Consider the following 15,136-nt stretch of genomic DNA (forward strand, 5'->3'; position numbering starts at 1 on the left):
GGTTCTGTAAGCCTAAAAAGAACAGCTGGGGAGAATCACTTCACTTTTAACATATATATATATATATATATGCTAATTTATAATAAGCTTAAATTATAGAGTTTGTGTGGTAAATATATATTATGTTTGTGTGTGTGTGTGTGTTTTTGTGTGTGTGTATATATATATATATATATATATATATATATATATAGGCTGTTTAGTATAGGCGATAAAATTGTGCAAGTTAAAAAAAAAAAAAAAAAAAAAGCTATTGGCTATAAGATTTTTATTTTTAAAGAGAGATAACTGCAGGGCCAGGGTTTTGCATTGTGAATTATATTTTTCAATACTATAGCCAACAATTTTGCTTTTGAACTATATAGACAGTCAAAGTACAGTATAATGAGTAAGACTGGCCACAATTTAGTTGTGATGCGATAAATTGGAAGGAAAATATAAATTAAATACAAAGGCTGGTTATTTTACTGATGAAGTGGCACACTAAAGTATAACTGTAACGAGGAGACTGACACAGAGGGATCCATTTTGCAGTATTTAATAGACAGTTTAATCACAAACATACAACACGCACTAAAGTGCGAACTCACATCAACAGCATTCAATATAGATCGTGGGGCTGGCGGCTGACAGACACAGAGTGATTTACCAGGCATGGGTCAGTGGCAGGCGGGTCAGGGTATATTCTGGCAAACCGTTTCCCAATCATGCTTTGCAATCGGCAAAGCAGAACGGAGCACACACCGTTTACCAATTCAGGATGGATAACTCGCAAAGCTAAACTTTCCTGCGTGCTTTCTTAACGTATCGCTATCAATCCGCATTGAAAGCAAGAGAATATAAACGTAAGAGGCGGGGCAAGGGTTTACGTTTTTCAAATTAAAATGTTTAAACGTATATGTAGGTACATCCGAATAAATAAATTGTGGGAATAATTGGGGAATTATTCAGTAATTGTGATATGGGATTTAGAAACGTATTGTTTTTGAGTATGTGAAAAAGATAAACCTTGGTTAAATCATGAATTATAGCTCTAAATTGATAAATAGGAAAGGTTCAAGTCATTGAGATCGTTGAAGTATATTTAAAAGTTAAAAAATAATCAATTAATATAGTATCATATATTTATGTAGTTATTTATTTTCTTATAAATATAGACGCACACCGGTCACTTTATTAGGTACACCTTATTACATAGGTGTCAGTTAATTCTTTGAGGATAGGAGCTCTGCAGTTTTGCTCCAACCCTAATCAAACACAGCTGATCCAAATAATCAAGGTGATCAAGATTCTATTAAACACTTCGATTTACAATTACGATTACGAGTTGTGTTTGATCAGGGTAGGAGCTAAACTGTGGAGAGCTGCTACCCTCTAAGCATTTACTTTGACACCTATGTCTTACTAGTCTTCAAAACTGCCTTAATCTTTCGTGGCATAGATTCAACAAGGTACTGGAAATATTCCTCAGTGAATTTGATCCATATTGACATGATAGCTGTATGCAGTTGCTGCAGATTTTGTCGGCTGCATATCCATGACAATCTCCCGTTCTACCACATATATATATTTACTTTTTTTTTCTTTGTAACTGCATGTGACAATTATTATATTTAAGATGTCTCAAAAAGATATTCAATTTACAAGCCAGAATTTTAGCATTAATCACTTTAAACTCAATTTAGCCACTAGGTGGCAGCACAAGACCACTTATTGTGGATTGCTGCACTTGTAGGCTTGTTTTTCATTCTTAAAGTCACTAAAATTGAAGTGAAGACTGTTCTGAATTACATCTCGACATGGTCAATGTAATTACATTTAAAATCAAATTTAATCAAGCTTACAGCTTAATTTCTACATTATAATTTCCCAGTTATTACATTCCAGCATGTTTGTGTTTTAGTGTCATCCTAAATGATGAGACTTAAATAGCTTAAGTTTCCTAAAAGCTTTTAAAAGCTTATATATATATATATGCGTTTATGTGTATATATGCTCTATATATGTTTATGTGTCTGTGTTCATTCATTCATTCATTTTCTTTTCGGCTTAGTCCCTTTATTAATCTGGGAACGCCACAGCAGAATGAACCGCCAACTTATCCATCACTGGGAAACATCCATACACATTCATTCACACACAAATACTAAGAATTTAGCCAACCCAATTCACCTGTACCAAATGTTTGTGGACTTATGGGGGAAACCGGAGCACCCAGGGCAGAGAAATCCAAGCGAACACATGGAGAACATGAAAACTCCACACAGAAACACCAACTGACCCAGCCAGGACTCAAACCAGCAACCTTCTTGCTGTAAGGCGAACATGCTACACACTGTGCCACCGTGCAGCCCATGTTTGTGTTCCAATTGATTAATATGACTTAACATAAAGTTACTAATAACTTATTATCTTCATTATAAATCTGTGATAGTTGAACAATATATATATTTACCAGGCAAAAAAATGGATTTGTACTGAATAAAACACTTTTCTTAGTGCATTTATAAATAGTTATAAATAGTTTTATTCTAAACACCAGTGCATAAAGTAGAATGATCCACCTTTAAACTAAATGAGCAGCTTATTAAATATGGTAATCTAACTACCCAACGCATTTGACCGAAAAGAAAACCTTTGACCAATGGAAAAACTATTGCCAGGCCCCTACTGGAAAAAAAACCTAACCAATGAAAAAACGATTACCACACTCCCTCCTCCCTGATTTGATACCTCTGTCCCTTTCAAATTTCACACTTTTATTAAATTATGCCTAAATTCAGTCGTTCAGTGCAATATTATATATTGTTAATACCTTTATAAGCTATTACATTTATATCTATCCCTATTAAAATTTGTGCATAATAGCCTACATAAATTTAAATATTTCATTAATTCCTTCTTACTTGTTTATGTAAAAAAATGTCCTGCAAAATCAAGCACCATGTCTAGCACTTAGTCTTTTTGTCTGCATTTTTCTCTCTTTTTAAAATATATTTTCATGACAAAACAGTAACAGGGAGAGTTATTACTCTTACATGTGAAATAAGAAAATGCAGGGGGAAAAAACAACAAAGAAAGAAAACAAACAACAAAAAATGTGGTATTAATAGGTTTGCATGAATCAAGCTTTGAACATCATCAATATATAAAAAGGCAAAAATGCGATTAAAGTGTATCCTTAAAAAGATTGTCACAATGCATTAAAAAATAACACCGGTTTTCTTAAGCAACTATTACTCAAAAGTTATGTTTTCAAAAGAAGACAACAATTTTGAGGAGAAACGTGTCACATTTGCACATTTAACAGCTTAATTCAACCCAAAATCTGTTAGTCACACCGCATTCAAAAAACAAATGTGGAGCTACAGATACTTCATCCACAAATCCACAAAACAAGCAAGTCACATCAAAATAACCATAACTATAAATAGATAAATTAACAGGATGGAATTTGTGCAAAATCTGTTTCAGTAGCACAAATTTATGTTTTTATTGTATGTTTTTATACAGAATGGTTATGTGCGTATGATATGTAATACTTTTGGTTAAGATGGTGTGTGTAAATGGTACAGACGTATTTAAGCATACAAAAGGTAATATCTGTGTGTAAGAACACACCAAATACAAACAAATCTATGGATGGCAATTTTCAACAGAAAAGAAAAAAAAGTGCCTTAAAATAAAAAACAGAATTTTGACATAGGCAGTTAACACAAATTTTAAGTAAAAACTGTTATATTTATGTAGTTCAAAGTCTGTTTGAGAAAAAAGACTCACTCACTTTATTAATATTATATTTTTATGTTTTACTAAACTGTACCATAAAAATATTGTCAAAATACAGCCAAAAATATGTCTAATTGCTAAAAAGAAAAAGAAATCTTGAAATAATAATAATATACAAATAGTGTAAGAGCAATTTATCTGCATTGTATGGACATTTATCTTCATATAGTGTTTTTTTTTTTTTTTTTTTAAATACATTATAAATAATATTTTTTCTCTATGACTTGTCAGAGTTGTTGGACAACAAAACTTAACTATTTTATAGTGGACTATTTTATAACTATTTTCATGAAAGTTAACAATGTAAATAAGCTCAGAGATAAAACTTAACAATTGCACATGGGCTTCACAGGGAGCTTCAGCCGCATGATTTGTATGGGGTCCTTCCAGTTTTTACTTTACAGAAATTAGTTTACAGAAATAAAGAAAATAATTACTATACTAATACTATTTAGTGCCATTTGTGTCCCTAGGGCATTATATGGTACAGAATAATTAAAAATTCAACAAGAAAAAATTTCTGATAAGATTATCCAATTTCAACAATAAGACCCGATTACAAGTGCTAAAATTAAATTAAATTTAAAATAATTACTCTAATTTCAGTGCAAGTGGCTGAATTGCCATGTCCCAGTTTATGTATGCTCAAGTTCAGTTAAAAGTATAATTTAGAAATCCGAATAAATACTATGCTTTTTATTGATTTTTTTATTGTCATATAATACTTCTCACCAAATGCTATAGTTTTTAATAAATTAAAATATTTTAATAAAATCTTTAAATTAATGTGTGTCCCTGAAATGGATGTCTCCTTTACTTTAATTGTAATCCACATAAAAAAATGCCCACTGATTGTTTCTCTAGTCACATGATTCTCAGGAATTCCCACAATTATGGAAATTGTCTACAAGAAGCAGAGTTAGTCTCACTCTTTTATCTTCTTTTATTTTAAGCATTTCAGAGTAGTTTTCTGTTGTGATAAAACATAACATGTCTACCCTGTTACCTATTTTCATATAAGGGAGGGGTGTCAAACTCAATTCCTGGAGGGCCGAAGCCCTGCACAGTTTAGTTCCAACCCTGCTCCAACACACTTACCTGTAGGTTTCAAACAAGCCTGAAGGACTCAATTAGTTTGATCAGGTGTGTTTAATTAGGGTTGGAACTAAACTGTGCAGAGCTGCGGCCCTCCAGGAACTGAGTTTGACACCTGTGATATAAGGGAAACATTTTCTTTTCTTCTTTGTAATTTTGAGAAATACCGTTAATAAACATGTTTCAAATCTTCTTCAGATCATCATGTGCTAGCTCGTTGTTCACCATAATGGTAGTAATGCCTGAGTTTTGCAAAAAATGTCACTCCTGTTACTGTCCACACTGTTACTGTTTGCTCATGGCTTAAACATGGTTTATAGATCAGTTTAAACCATGTGCATGATTTTTTCAGGGAACGGCACGCTTGTCGGCTACAGAAAAGCGGAAATGATACAGGGCACATCATGGTGCAAACCAAAATAAAATATTGATTTTAAAATAATAGTTTTATTTGCAATTTTCAGTATTTCACTATTTGTACTCTAATATCTGTATGAAAATGCTCTTTATATTTAGATTGGCTTTTTGGACAATTTATGTGATGTCTTAGATGTGACATTGAAAAATGTTGCTGTGTTTTCTTTGGATAATTCAGTAACCATCATTTTGTTATTGGTAATCGAATGAGAGTGTAGCAAACAAGTTCCCTATATAGTTCCTATTGTAATGTTAACCCTGGTACTCCTCTCTCCACCCTGTTAATGATTATTATATATTATATATAATAGTTTTTTCATATTAATTAAATAAAATCAACATAAATTACACATTTTTCTGGTTACTTGTATCCAAAGAACTGACAAAATTAAATCAATTAAAAACAGGATTTAATTGCATTGCAATCTATTTTTATACTAAATGAAATACATTAAATTTACAATGTGTCATCATAGCAAGCTTTTTTAGATAACCCTTGTTTAGTAATAGCTTTTAAAAAATACTATTGTTGGTGTTCTAAGCTATAACAGGCATGCGCAGTGTAAAGTGAGGGACATTTTAGCCCTTGGAAAATGTAAATATTATAGTAACTATTTATTTTAAACACCTTTAAAAAGGTATGAGAATGTTCTGTAAAAGGGAAACATTTGGCCTGTGTTACATGTGAAAATTTTATGTAGTATCCTAAACTGGATCAGTATATTTTTTCTTATAGTTCAACATGTGCTTCTTCAACTGAAATTATAAAAATACCAGAAAATGTAAAATAAATAAATAAATAAATCAGTGACAGTTACTACCCTGAAATGGCACTGAATAATAGGAATAACCCATAAATTAAAAAAACGATTAATTAATTTGATTAATGAAATTCCTTAATTCGTGCATTCAGTCTTCTCTGTCAAATTGCATTACATCCTTTTTTTTAATAAAAGTTTCTTAATCTTCTGACAAAAGACTTCTGACTCTGTTCCCCCAAATTGTCATCTCTTGGTTGTACAAAAATAGAGGACTACTTGGATTAAAAATAGTCAGAGTATGAAGGTTACGATGAGTTATTTTATCTGAAGAAGGAATATTAGGTTAGTTGTTGTTCATCTTTATAACTATGACTGGTATTGTATTTAATTAAATTATTATTGACTACTGTTTTCTTAAAGTGCTACAATACTTGCAGATAATTGCTACTGTTTGCAATAGATTACGTTAGATGGCCCATAAGGAGCAAATATTTGAATCATTTATTGAATCACTTATTCGTTTTCAGCTTAGTCCCTTTATTAATCTGGGGTCGCCACAACGGAATTAACTGCCAACATATCCAGTTTATGTTATACGAAGCTGAGGTCCTTGCAGCCGCAACCTATCACTATATATATATATATATATATATATATATATATATATATATATATATATATATATATATATATATATATATATATATATATATATATATATAAATATATATATACTTAAATCACCTGTACAGCATGTTTTTGGACAGTGGAGGAAACTCAAGCAAAATCCCTCAAATGCCAACTGGCTCGGCTTTGAGGCGATTGTGCTACTCACTGCACCACCGTGATATATTTAAAATACTAAAAATTAAATATTGTGCTGCTATTGTCACATCTTTTTACTAAAAGTAAATACCCTCTATTACTAGCCTACACTCAGTGTAGGCTTAAAAATATAGAATGGACGCAAATGCGCTGTACTTCACATTAACATTAGGCATATCTTTTCTTTTCTTTTTCATTTAAACGTACGCCCACTTTTAATTTGAAAAACGTAAACCCTTGCCCCGCCTCTTACGTTTATATTCTCCTGCTTTCAATGCGGATTGATAGCGATACGTTAAGAAAGCACGCAGGAAAGTTTAGCTTTGCGAGTTATCCATCCTGAATTGGTAAACGGTGTGTGCTCCGTTCTGCTTTGCCGATTGCAAAGCATGATTGGGAAACGGTTTGCCAGAATATACCCTGACCCAGGCGGCATGGTTCAGAGTCCGTATAACAAGCGTGGGTCGTAGGCAGGCAGTGTGGTTCAAAGTCCGTATAACAAGCATGGGTCGAGGGCAGGCAGAAGGCAACTCAGACTCAGAAACAGTCCGTGGTAATGCACAGAAGATCAGGCAGGGACTAAAACTCAGAAATGTTGGCCGTGGCTAAACAAGACTTCGCAATGAACTGGTTTTTGAGTGTGGCTTATAAAGGGAGCGTGGGTCGTTATCTGGATTCAGTTCAGGTGTGTGCACAATCAGTCTTGGATGATGTTATGCTTAGAAGTCCAGGGATGGCGGCCTCTGCTGGCCAGCGAGGGGAATGACTGGGACCAAGTCGGTGACAGTAACTTTATATTTTACTCATTATTTTAATTTCTATTTTGTTAATTAATACTTAAAAGTAAAAATGTTATTGAATCTACTTAGAAAGATTTTTTATTTACTTTAAAAAATGTCTGGTGCAAAGCTTAATAGCTGTTAGTTGTGAAAGTTATTGATATGCTCTGACTCCTTTAAGGGAGGTGCACTGGAAAGTACTGTAGGAGAGAGAGAAAAAGAAAGCAAGTGGAGAAAAGGTTGACAGATGCAATGCTGTTGTAATGCTGATTGTGAATGTTATGTTGATGCTACAGATTAAAGAAAAATAAATGAATTATCACCCTGGTAACCCGCGTTTATTTATGATACCCACGTTGGAGAGACTGGTGTGTAAACAGCCAGAAATAAGGGTTACATCAGATTTTCAACAAAAATATTATAAGGAAACTTATTTGACAACAACAGATCCTATCAATGTCATAACAAATGCCCTTAATTACCTAGCATAGTTGACAGCAAGCATCAAGTGTTTATTGAGATGTGTCTGTCATCTGTCTTTATGCGGTGACCGCAGTGATGTTCTGCAGACGAGGCACATTTATTTAGCCTGTAGCCTACCATTTAGATTTTTTTTGCATATAATGTTCTTAAAATTTTGTTAAAATGTATATTTATAGTTTATATATAAAATATAAATATATAAAAGGCCTGGATAAATTATGTATTTTATAAAAGGATTGTTTATGGACTAAGCAAACTGTAATTCTCCAAATAGAAAATGACTGAAATTAAATTTTTCATTACCTGTGTTAGTCTGAGGTTTAATTTCTCACGAAGGTGAAAAACTCTGATGCATGCAATCTCAGCATTGTCAAAATGAAAATCAAGCTAAAGTAGAGAGAAACCGAGTGCGTGCGCGAGACTGCGAAGGTTTAGTAGCACAGTTTTATCTTAAAGTATTGCAATACACACAACAGAGTGACACATCATAGTTAAAAAAAGAGGATAAACTGTTGGTGCATGCCTCACTGGCGCATCTGTGACCAAGACAGAACGTGTTTGTTTGAGATGATCAAGAGCCACGGTATCCAGAGTAAACCACCAAATGAAAAAGAAGAAGAACCACATCCAACAGGAGGAACTGTGGATGCCAGAGAAATCTGTCTGCAATGGATGTCTTTGGGTAGTGAACAAGCATGAACAACATGCAGGTTTTGGAGTATTAATGTGAAATTCCCTGCTTCAACTTGCATGTTTTTCATGTTTGTTAACCATTTATGAATATGATTTACCATTAACAAAGCATTTGTTAAGCACTAATGTGTTAACTAATATGTTAATTAACACTGTAACAGACGTTAATAAGAGTTATCTTACATTTCTTTATGTTTAAGGATCACTTTATTTCTATTGTTTATGGGGGACTTTTATTTTGACAAGAAATCGTTTTTTCAGAGCTAAAAAGTAATGATTAGAGAACAGTATGGATAGCGGACATTTCATGACAGTTTAACAGAGCTCGTATTTAAAAGGACGGTTTATAAGTTTATTCCTCGCTGCCCGATATGTTGAGCTTCTAAGAAAGGAAGTTAAAGGAAGTTAAAGGAAGTGGAGCAGATGACGAAGGCTTAACTTAGCCATTAGCCCCTTTCTCACATACAGATCTTTCCGGAAAATTACCGGCAATTTTCCGGAAAGGTTGTATGTGTAAACAGGCTCTTTTTGAAAATACCGGTAAATTCGTTCCGGCTATTTTCTGGAAAGAGAAGTTGTAACATTACCCGTAATTTGCCGGAATGCTGCGCTGTGTGAATGCAGAAGGAAGATTGCCGGAAAGAGCGCGTGCATGTCTAGAACGTACTGACGTGAGACGTCTACTTTAGCCAATCATAACAATCAGACGCATTCACATCCACATGGTTTATGAAAATAAAAGCCTTTGAACATTTTTCCAGACACCTTTAGCTCCTAGATGTTAGTCATAACATTTATATGTTTCTTCTTAATGCCAACTGTGTAAATAATTATCGATAATATGCTTATGATAAGCCGTTGTTTGTTTACCTTCAAGCCCTGCGTCGCGTGTGCTTGTGAATCAGCTGGTGAGTGCCAGCACACACACACACATCATGAACATCTCGACATGCGAAAGTGTTTCTCTATATGTTTTCATCGAAGTTGTTCACAATACTGATCCATCCACAGAGTTTGTAATGTTGTCAAATGTTTACAAATACAAGCGCAGCCGTTTAGAGGCCATTTCTGGTTAATGATGTCAGAATTTACCGGTATTTTGGAATGGATGTGTAAACAGTCTAAATTCTGTAATGTCCTCTACCGGTAAAGCCGTTCCGTAAATTTTCCGGATATTTGCTGGTATCACTGTGTGAAGGGGCTATTGTGTAACGAAACGATTGCGCGCATCACTACAGTAATATTCACGTAAAGGATTAGAACCTGTCCGAACGCCATACAGCATCTTCACGTAGTAACAGTATGTAACAGTCTTGACTAGTGCGGTTGAATGACACTTGTCCTGGGAGCACTGTACAAAAATGGCGGCGCTATTGACGCATGCTCAGGGTCCCTATGCGATATTTAATGTATATATCTATGATTGCAGCCAAGGCAAAGAGCTTAGAATGATCAAGAGACGAGAATCTAGTGTAATTTGGTAAACAGCCACTAGAGGGTGCGGCGGCCGTTGTGGAATGAAAACTCCAATAGAACAACAGCATATTATAAGTCTGTAAAATAAACTATTAAAAGTGTTGATGATTATGATAACAAATGATGCATTGTTGTCATTCAGGTTGCACCTCAGCTTTAATGTGCTTTTTAAACAAATAATTAAAAAATAAAACAGCTGCTTGCCATCGCAACTGTAATGAGATCACTTTCACTCCAAAATGGCGGAATCCAGGGCTGTTGCTGGGCGCTGATCATTCTATTTAGTGTCGCCTCTTAGTCATTCTAAGCTCTTTGGTCAAGGCGAGGCCCAATAGTATGAAGCTAGACCTGCACTTCCAGACCTTCACAGTGCCACCTGCTGTTTAAAAGATTGACTAACCTGATTTCAGCTGCTTCTAAATTGTAATTTAAACTATTTTTCTACTATATAATATTAGGCTATAATTGAATATATTATTATATGAAATATATAATATATAATATATGAATATAATATTATATGAAAATATGAAATGATATTTCATTATATGAAATATCATAAGCATATTATCGATAATTATTTACACAGTTGGCATTAAGAAGAAACATATAAATGTTATGACTAACATCTAGGAGCTAAAGGTGTCTGGAAAAATGTTCAAAGGCTTTTATTTTCATAAAATACATACTAGATTTTTTTATTTAATGCATTAATTCTGTTGTATTTTTATTTATTGTATTTGTAAATAGATATTGTTCAGTTACATCAATATTTTCAGACATTTGTTGTTGTTTTTTTATTATTGAGGATTTATCACTGTTTCGTATTGAGTTGTGGGAATAAATATTATCTTCATATACAATAAATTTCTTCACAATAAAATATAGTACTCTGAGTAATTTTCTCACAACAAACTTTATTTTTGTGTACTTTTTCATGAGGTCCTACAAGTCAAGTAGTAAACAATGGATAGAAAAATGGTGAAAAATAATAACTGGAGTAATAATTATTTTTATGTAGAAAATAACATCAAATAAAATAAATGCTTTACATTCTTATTGAGGAGATTTTTCATTTCTAGAGCAAAAAAAAAAGGAAATATCAGCAGTCCTTGGTACACTGTATTAGTGTTAACTTTTTATTAACTGTATTAGACCCACTTTTTAAATTATTATATCAATCTGGAAAAAAAAATACACACCACAAGCAAATTACTTTTGATTTCACCTAAGAGAGCTCATATTGTAAATTCTATGCAGATTAACTGATATTTTGATTTCCAAAAAACGTGTTTGTAATCATTACAGAACTTATTAATAATTCATGGACTGCTATTGTGTTACTGTTATTGTCTTTGGTAGCACTTTCAGATAAATACAGTAAAATGTACAGTAGACCTTTACAGCACTAAAATGTTACAAATAATAATTGTGCTACATGTTATAGCCTACATTTTATTTTAACATTTTTACTTTAAAGTTTTTTTTTTTTATTTTGCCAGAAACATTGCTAGAAAGTTGTCCCAGAATGGTACAATAATACATAAAATAAGCAAGCTGTAAATATCATAAAATAATGCTCTTTTGACACTAGTTTTGATCAAATCAAACACTGAAATAATTGTTTGCCAGTGTAATATTTTACACCACATTGATTTATGCCATAAACTTGGTAATTTTCAGGAATCGCTTTAATAATCAATAACATTACTGGCGTTTCTGATGTTGCTACTTGCTAGAAAGTGCTGGTCTGAGTGTGCAGTTGGGTCTCCATACCTGCCGCTTCACCCAACCCAACAGCAGGGGGCACTGTCTTGTCTGGAAGTGCAGATCTGTGCGCGCAAGTCTGAGCGTGCAGTTGGGTCTCCGGGCCTGTGAGGAGGGGGAGACTGCAGACTTGGATCCAGACAGATCTACGGCCCAAGCAGTTTTACGGCCCAGGCAGTTTTACACCCCTGTTGTTCCTGATGCGTCCTGTAGAGGGACTACAGTACAGTATTATTATAAGTCTCCAGAGCTTTATCACAACAACCAAACGCGACACGATGAAGAGGTTTGTTAAATACGTGTTTAAAACATTAGCAAACATGAAACTTGAATATTTTTTTATTAGATTAAGGTCGATATAAAGTGTATGTCAACACAAACAAATTGGTGTAATGAAACAGCAATGTGTTAGTTTGACTCAATTTTAGCAAACTATGTGCGGGCTAGCTACATGTTCTACATCAACAAAAAAAGTAAAAGAACATTACCCTACATAAGAAAGTTCTTATGTAGGCTTATTTTCATTTACATTTTTTTTCTCAGCAAGGGAGTAATTATTATATATTTAATAACTAATTTAAAGATATATATTTTCTTATAGATTAGACAAAACACTTGCGTGGTCTGGGTTGTCAGCCACATCTACATTACAACTACACTACATTATTCCTCCAAATTTGACTTCCTAAATATTGAAATAAATCTAAACAGATCTAAAAAATTTAACAGATTTTATTTTACATTTTAAAATTGCATTGCATTCAATTACATTAAATATAATGCAATCCTATTCTAGTTTAAACAATTAAACTATCATATATCAATAAATACATAGAGATACTCAAAATTATAAATGGTATATACTGGTATATACACTGTTAACCCTTACTGTAGATTATGCAGTTAATAACTGTAAAATAGCCAGTGTTTTGCTCTAATAAAAGGAAACAGTATTTTACTGTAAAAGGAGCAGGATTTGTATGAAATTTTGTAGTGCGAAGAATAAATTACAGTAATTTACTTTATGTACCCATTACAGATAGTTACTGTGATAATAAATGGTAAATTACTGCTCAACCATTATTACCCCATGTACTCTGATGCTTTATGTTGCTAGATATATATATATATATATATATATATATATATATATATATATATATATATATATATATATATATATATATATATATATATATATATATATATATATATATATATATATACAGTTCAGTTTTGGTATGTGTATGGTCAATATTGAGGAGAAAGTGAGACAATGCATTGATGATAAGCTAAATTTCTCTGCAGCCAACTTTGTGTTTTCTTTGGTTCCTTTTATGTTTTTAACATTGAGTATCAGGAGTCAACCAATGTCAATGTCACAGAGCTAATTAAAAGGTAAAGGTATCGACGAGATGCATTTAAAGGCAAAAATATTCACACAGAGCAACAAAATTATCACAATCATTTTTATAACTTTGTTTACTTTTCTATAATTAATCTAATTTGCCTAGTTTAACCTATAGTTAAGCTTTTAAATTGCACTTTAAGCTGAATATTAGTATTTTGGTAAATAACTACACTGTTAACCCTTACTGTAGATTACGCAGTAAATAACTGTAAAATACCCAGTGTTTAGCTGTAATGAAAGGAAACAGTATTTTACTGTAAAAGAAGCAGGATTTGTATGAAATTCTGTAATGCAAAGAATAAATCACAGTAATTTACTCTATGTACCCATTACAGATATTTACTGCCATAATAAATGGTAAATTACTGATCAACCATTACTGCCCCATCTACTCTGATGCTTTATGTTGCTATTCATATTTATTATATAATTTTATATATTTATATATATTTACTGTTCAGTTTTGATATGGTCAGTATTGAGGGAAGAGTGGGACATTGCATTGATGATAAGCTGACTTTCACTGCAGCCATGTGTTTTCTTTGGTTTCTTTTATGTTTTAACATTGAATATCAGGAGTCAACCAATGCCACAGAGATCATTAAAAGCTAAGCATAAGATATGGATGAAATGCATTTAAAGGCAAAAATATTCACACAGAGCGAAGAAATTGTCATAATAATTCTTATAACTTTGTTTACGTTTCTATAATTAGTCTAATTTGCCTAATTTAACCTATAGATCAGCTTTTATATTGCACTTTCAACTGAATATTAGTTTTTTGCTAAATGACTAGTAAAAATGTGTTATTTAAAAAATATCTTAAACAGCACGTACATACATTTTTGCAGAGACTCGATGAATTTGTTTGGAAAACTTCAAATGAAGTAGGTAAAAGTGGCATTAACAGTATAGTATAAAGACTTTCCTAAATAAATGTATTAATCAGGTTATTTGTTTTTATTATTATTATTATTATTATTACTACAGGTTTGGAACAACATGAGGATCAGATTATTATTTTTTTTTTATTTGTTTGCTTTGGATGAAGTTTTTATATTTTTATTGTTTTTATTCAATGATATGTGCATGATTGTGATAATTGTAGGCAATTCCTTTGAAAATATGCTATGGACCAGGGATGTCAAACTCATGAAGGGACGCAGCCCAGCAGAATTTAGTTCCAGCCCTGATTCAACACACTACCTTTAGATTTAGTTTAATCAGTTGTGTTTAATTAGTATAACTGCACTGTTACTCTGTAGATTGTGCAGTAAATAACTGTAAAATAGCCAGTGTTTTGCTGTGATAAAAGGAAACATTTATTATTTATTAAAACATATTATTTTACTATAAAAGGAGTAGACTTTGTATGAAATTGTGTAGTGCAAAAAAATAAATTACAGTAATTTACTTTATGTACTCATTATAGTAACTGACAATAAATAGCAAATTACTGGTCAACCATTACTGTCCCATCTTCTCTGATGGTTTATGTTTCTATTTATAGAGATGTGCATTTTAAAGGCAGAAAATAATGATTTAGGCATCACCACACACTCCCACAGGCTGTCTGTCTTATTCTAAACACAAAGGTGTTACAAAGAGTTTTCAGATAATGCTGGCCCTTTAAGGGAGCC

The 15,136-nt window shown here is 32.6% G+C and overlaps 1 long non-coding RNA gene across 1 annotated transcript; it reads left to right on the plus strand.

Annotated features, from left to right (window-relative positions):
- The first annotated feature begins 276 nt into the window (after positions 1 to 276).
- Positions 277 to 10,470, plus strand: LOC141385715 (uncharacterized). The gene is made up of 3 exons (XR_012406583.1): positions 277 to 669; positions 7,317 to 7,730; positions 8,546 to 10,470. It is a non-coding gene; the product is annotated as an uncharacterized lncRNA (long non-coding RNA).
- Positions 10,471 to 15,136: the final 4,666 nt, after the last annotated feature.

This window comes from Danio rerio, chromosome 5 (genome assembly GCF_049306965.1).
Source record: "Danio rerio strain Tuebingen ecotype United States chromosome 5, GRCz12tu, whole genome shotgun sequence".
Taxonomy (NCBI): Eukaryota; Metazoa; Chordata; class Actinopteri; order Cypriniformes; family Danionidae; genus Danio; species Danio rerio.